The sequence below is a fragment of the Phoca vitulina genome, unplaced genomic scaffold (assembly GCF_004348235.1).
Source record: "Phoca vitulina isolate PV1807 unplaced genomic scaffold, GSC_HSeal_1.0 scaffold75, whole genome shotgun sequence".
NCBI classification, from domain to species: domain Eukaryota; kingdom Metazoa; phylum Chordata; class Mammalia; order Carnivora; family Phocidae; genus Phoca; species Phoca vitulina.
The window spans coordinates 4,708,375-4,714,768 of NW_022589778.1; the positions used below are offsets into that span (position 1 = coordinate 4,708,375).

Here is a 6,394-nt window from a genome sequence, read left to right on the forward strand (position 1 = left end):
TGAGAACCACTGTTCTAAACCTTTGTTTTACAGATAAAACAATTAACCCTATCAGTGACACATGCAAATTTAATGTTAAAACTAAAGCTAAAACTTCAGAGTTCCAGTTAATAACTCATTTCACTAACCCAAATGTTTTCAAATGTGTTTCCCCAGGCCTGGGGCTCCTCGGAGCTACTACAGTAGGGACCTCAGAAATAATGGGGATAAAAGAGCAGTCAGAGGTTTAGACCCACGTACCCCTCAACAAGAGCAGCTTTGATTTTTCTTTTTTATATGCTGGATTTGCTTTGCAAGATTTTTTCCAGGCAAGAAATTAAAAAAAAAAAGGAAAAAAATGTCTATCTGCTTAAAGTAAAACAGAGTTTTAAACTATTGCAAATAGACCATACATAAGTGGGAGATCCCCTTCTAAGAAAAGAAAGAAAAAAAAGGGAAGGACAGGGAAGGGAAGGGAAGAGGAAGCTCACGGCAGCAGTATATATACTAAAATTGGACTAATACAGAGAAGATTAGCATGATCCCTACACATAGATAACACTCAAATTCATTAAGTGTTCCATTAAAAAAGAAAAAGAAGGAAAATTATGACTTCTTAAGGATAACTCAGGGCCAGTGGATAAAATTATATATGTTAAAATATAAATCTGGGGATTTTATCTGTTTCAGTCTAAGACAATGAAGAGTCCTTAAGGCCAGAAAGTAACTGCTTTTGACATCCCAATGTATATTTTATAATTCTCAAGGAGGGCTGTGTTCCTTCCAAGGTGTGAGATGGATTAAGACTGTCCCTAAGGAACACAGTTTTGAGAGGTGAGAGAACTTTTCATCAAACAAATGAAACATCAAACAGATGTTTCATTAAACAATTTCCCATTAAAGGGAAATTGAGCAAGGTAGAAGGTCAGGAGAGGAGGCCAGAAAAGGCTGTAGGAATAAGAGCAGGAAGTTGGATAGAGAATGCTAAGACAGGAATTCAGGTTCCTAGAAGAAACTAGATTTATATTTATTTCATAGGCTAAATAAAAAAGGCATACAGCGTGTGCCTGGGTGGCTCAGTTGGTTAAGCAACTGCCTTCGGCTCAGGTTATGATCCCAGAGTCCTGGGATCGAGTCCCACATCGGGCTCCCAGCTCAGCGGGGAGCCTGCTTCTCCCTCTGACCCTCACCCCTCTCAAGCTGTTTCTCTCTCTCTCTCTCTCTCTTTCTCTAATAAATAAAAAAAAAAATAAAAATCTTAAAAAAAAAAAAAAAAAAAAAGGCATACAGCCTGAGAAGAAAAAGTGGAAGATGGCTATTTCATTGTCAAAATCTTTATCTGGAAAACCTCCATCCTTTTACCTTTGGAGCAGCCTGGAACGATGAAAAAGTCAAGCCACAATGCTGAACATGCCTATTCACTGCAATGACATTGGCTAAGACTCATCAACATCTACTGAAATCTCGCAAGTTGTTACATAGCACTTGTCTCTATACTTTTGCTTATTCACATCTTTCTGCCTATGAATTTCCAGCAGTCATCCATTCTTTTATTTTTATTTTGATATATGTTTATATTCCCCATTACTATATAAAATCTCATTGATGTATTTCTGTTATTAATAATTGGAGATAGTATATAATTTATAAGAATAGCTATCGTACACTAATCACCTACCACATGCCAAAAACCATGAGTGTTCAGCCTGTAAATATTATCTCTAATCCCCACAAAAACACTATGAAGTTAATGTGATCTACTTTCTACTCCTGGGGAATCTTGGGCTCAGAAAGGCTATTATAGCCCAAGGTCACACAACTTTAAACTATTTTCCTTAAGATTTTCAAAGCGCCTGTTGTTTACCATACCATACTGTTTCGTTCTCTCCATAAGACCTCTGAATTAAGTGGAAATGCCCCCCATGTTTCTGAAATATGTAGGCCAGCAGTATTAAGCATATTTGAAGCTACTTTTTTTTTCCATTAATGGGCCTCCATTTTCCTTTATACCCAGAGACCCTCAGGAAATTACTACTTTACTATGAAGTAAAGATTAAAGTAAAAAAGAATAAAAGTATTTATAAAAAGCATTTTGTAACATAGAATGATACTTATTTCCGAATGAGACTTTGAAAACTTTCATCAAATTTTATAAGGCATAAACATTGTATATTAATGAATCTAGAAGCCCATCTCTATCTAATAGTTCATCTTAATGCCTATCTACCTTATAGCAGACCGTTACACACTTATCTTTGAAAATCCTTTTTTTTTTCCCCTTTCCTCTTGCAGAATATCTAGAAAAAAACAACAACATTGTTGGGGGTGCCTGGGTGGATCAGTCGTTAAGCATCCAACTCTTGATTTCAGCTCAGGTCATGATTTCAGGGTCATGAGATTGAGTCCCATGTTGGGCTCCGGGCTGAGCTCTGGGCTAGGTACGGAGCCTGCTTAAGATTCTCTCTCCCTCTCCCTCAGCCCCTCCCCCACTTCTCTCCCTCTCTAAAAACAAACAAAAAACAAAACAGAAGAACACAACATTGTCATTAGCACTTTGGGTTTCAAATGTTAAATTGTTTCTTTTTTTTTTTTTTTTTTTTAAGATTTTATTTATTTGACAGAGAGAGACATAGCGGAGAGGGAACACAAGCAGGAGTAGGAGAGGGAGAAGCAGGCTTCCCGCGGAGCAGGGAGCCCGATGTGGGGCTCGATCCCAGGGCCCTGGGATCACGACCTGAGCCGAAGGCAGACGCTTAACGACTGAGCCACCCAGGCGCCCCTTAAATGTTAAATTGTTTCTTATTAAAATCTTAAAAATAGGGGTGCCTGGGTGGCTCAGTCATTGGGCATCTGCCTTTGGCTCAGGTCATGGTCCTGGGGTCCTGGGATAGAGCCCCACATCAGGCTCCCTGCTCTGCAGAAGGTCTGCTTCTCCCTCTCCTACTCCCCCTATTTGTGTTGCCTCTCTCGCTGTCTCTCTCTGTGTCAAATAAATAAAAATAAAATCTTTAAAAAAATAAAAATCTTAAAAATAAAATGTAGAGGTCCTTTCTTCCATTTACCAAGGATGCATGCCTTAACTCCTCTCTAAAACAAATCCACCATTGTATAAATCTAACTGACAAAACACTAAAGTAAGATTTTGCTGGATCATTTTGTATTTCACATATATGTATGGTTTTGTTAATAGTTGATATTGACTTGTGATATAATCAGTATTCAGCTTCCAAGGGTTACACTATTTCCAATTCTCTCTTCTTTCAAAATTTAATCATGTTGCAGACATCTTTGCTTGCTGAAATAAAAATAACTATAAGCTACTGAATACTTAATATATCTTAGACATTTCAATCATTTTAAGTAGAATGTATTGATTTATCCTCATGACAAATCTATATAAGGAACACACAAATATTACCCCCATTTTACAGGTAAGAAAACTGAGTTTAAGTAATGTACCCAAAGTTACTCGGTTAACAAGTGTATAGCATTGATTCAAATCCAGGCAATCTGACCGTAGAATCCTTTGATGACATGGCTACTCTTTGACATACAACTTTCATTCCCTTTAGTCCTTCTTTTACTCTGCCTTAAATTATTGTTATACCTCATTGCCTGCACAAAATTATAAACAAGAGAAAGAGACTCTATCTTTTGTATTCCTTTTATCATCTTACCAGCTCCTAAGATAAGGCCTTGCACTTAAAATAGGTGCCTAACAACTTGAGCTAAAATATTAAATTAAATTGAACTAATTAAATTAATCATTTATTCATTCCATAAATATTTATTAAGCACATCTCTGTGCCAGTCACTGTAATATGTGATAGAGATAGAATGTTGAATAATATAAAGAAGGGCCTTTTTTGCCCTACTAAAATGAATATTCTAATTTGGAGACATTATTTTTTTTTTATTTTTTTATTGTTATGTTAATCATCATACATTACATCATTAGTTTTTGATGTAGTGTTCCATGACTCATTGTTTGTGCACAACACCCAGTGCTCCATGCAGAATGTGCCCTCTTTAATACCCATCACCAGGCTAACCCATCCTCCCACCCCCCTCCCCTCTAGAACCCTCAGTTTGTTTTTCAGAGTCCATTGTCTCTCATGGTTCGTGAAGACATCATTTAAAAAAAAAGTTCTAGTTAATCAGTGATACAGTTGGTACAATTTTAGTTGTCTGTGCAAGAAACTCAACCAAAACTAGCTTAAATGAAAAGGCACCTTAATGTCTTACATTCCTGAAAAGTCTAAGAGGTGCTGACTTTAGACTCCATTAGATAGACCCAGGGCTTCAAAATGCCATCAGTAAATTTTGTCTTTCTCACTCTTGGTTCTGCTTTCCTCATTCTGTTTTGTCCTTAGGCAGAGTTCTCTCCACATGATGGCAACAAGAGCTCCCAGCAGCTCCAACTTAAAACCTAGCAACTAAGAGGTAGAGGATGTACTTTTTCCTGAAAGTTCCAGCAAAAATTTTTGGTGGGCTCTTACTGGCCATGTTTGGGTCACACATCCATCTCTAAATCAATCAAAATGGCCCAACTAACTGGCCAGGCCCTGGTAATGTGCTCACAGCTCAACCCTGTGGTAAGTGGTGACTTCTAGAATGCTGGGGAAGAGGAAGCTTGCCAATAAATCATATAACTATTACTGTCAATGAGATAAAAGTGTTAGCTACTCCATATACTCACTGGGCAAGGAACAGTTCTCCATCCATATCCTTCAAAAAAATTACCCTTCATAAAATGATCACTACCCCCAAGAAAGAATTTTTAAACCTTAGTTTCAATCATTTTGTTGCATTGGTAACTGTACTAAGCTCACATTATTATATTGAACCCATTAGTTTAAAAAAAGAGATAATCCCACCAACAAAAGCAGCAGGCTACTAGCCAGACTCTAAACTGATATATGCATTAAAGAGCTTAATTTGAGAGATATTTCATATTAAAAAATCTAAATTTGAACAAAATGTTGTATTGCTTCTCCTAGATTGTTGGGATTACAATCTCTTCAATTTATACCATGTCCATAGAAATCCTTTCCTGAGTTCAATTTAAGCAATCTTTATCTCTATTGCATTGGCTAATCTCAAAACTGCTTGATAAAGACTGTCACAAAATAGCCCATAAAAAGTGAATTCAACGTCAAACTGATTCACATATCAAATTCTGAAAAACAAAATTGTACAAAATGCAACTATAATGTATAAAACACACTGGGAGACCAAAATTAATGGGAAGGTCAGGGAATGGGGAGCAAACAGACATAATTGAAGTATTCATTAACTCCTTTCACTTTGGGGGACTGAATGTATAAGTAGTGATAAACAACCACCCAGTTGATTATGGGAACGTGGGGAGCAATCAAAGTTTAAAAAAAAAAGGAACAAGAAATCAAGGTAGCTAAAGGGAATAACTTGGAAACAGATAAGAAATAAAAATAAAGAAAGCAGCTAACAAACTGAAAAAGGTGACAGGGGAATCCTTAGGAGACAGTAAGGGAAAGTGGGCTTTCACAAAATGTAAGGACAGATTTCCAACTATAATCAAAAAGCTCAAGAAACATTAACATTGAGCCTATTAGTTAAAATCAGAACTAAATGCAGCTGGTATCATTTCAGAGTCCAGTAGATAGCACCAATCTATAAGAAAAGATCCCTTGAGTATGCTTAGTGAAAAATTTAAAGGTACCAAAGTATATATGCCTACTGAATAAACTAGGTTAAGTATAAAAGCAGTAAAAAGGGCAGTTTAAGACAAATAAGCAAACAATAAGACAAAGAAACAAAATTGATGAGAGCCTCTTCTTTCTAAGGAATTTGGAATTATCAAATCAAACAAGAAGGCCTGCTTAAGATGGTGAGTTCATGGATAAGAAAGGAATTTCTTGCTAAAATGTTAGTAAAGGAGTGGAGACCCAGACTGGGCTTCTCCTTAGCAGGTCAACCTTATATTTTTCTGAAGTTTGACAGAAAGAATCTTATATATTCATCAAAGGAAATTTAATTTTCTCTGGAGCACACAGCCAGACAGCATTTTGCACCCTCTCTTGTAGTTAGTGAATAAGTTCTGAATAGTAGAATACAGGAGGGAGTGACAAATGATACTTCCAGGCCTGACCCTAAAATCTCTCGGGCCATCCTTTGAGATCTTTATCTCATTTGTCCAAGGAGAGAGCAGAGCCACTACATGGAAGGTGCCTGGTGCCCTGAAGGACTGCATGGGGCAGAGCCTCTCTGGGGACCCACAGCAAACTATGACATAAATATTAAATGCTAATTTTATTAAGCAAGCAGCATCAGCCTCCCCTAAATAATATACAAACATAGGCCCAGAACTTACTGAAGAAAATTGAATTGTTTACATTATAAAACCAGATGATTTTTGAAAAGAGAACTAAGGAGA

General features: G+C 36.9%; 1 non-coding gene across 1 annotated transcript; it reads left to right on the forward strand.

Moving 5' to 3' along the window:
- Positions 1–462: 462 nt before the first annotated feature.
- Positions 463–569, forward strand: LOC116625269. The gene has a single exon (XR_004298046.1). It is a non-coding gene; the product is annotated as a U6 spliceosomal RNA (small nuclear RNA).
- The last annotated feature ends 5,825 nt before the right edge of the window (positions 570–6,394 follow it).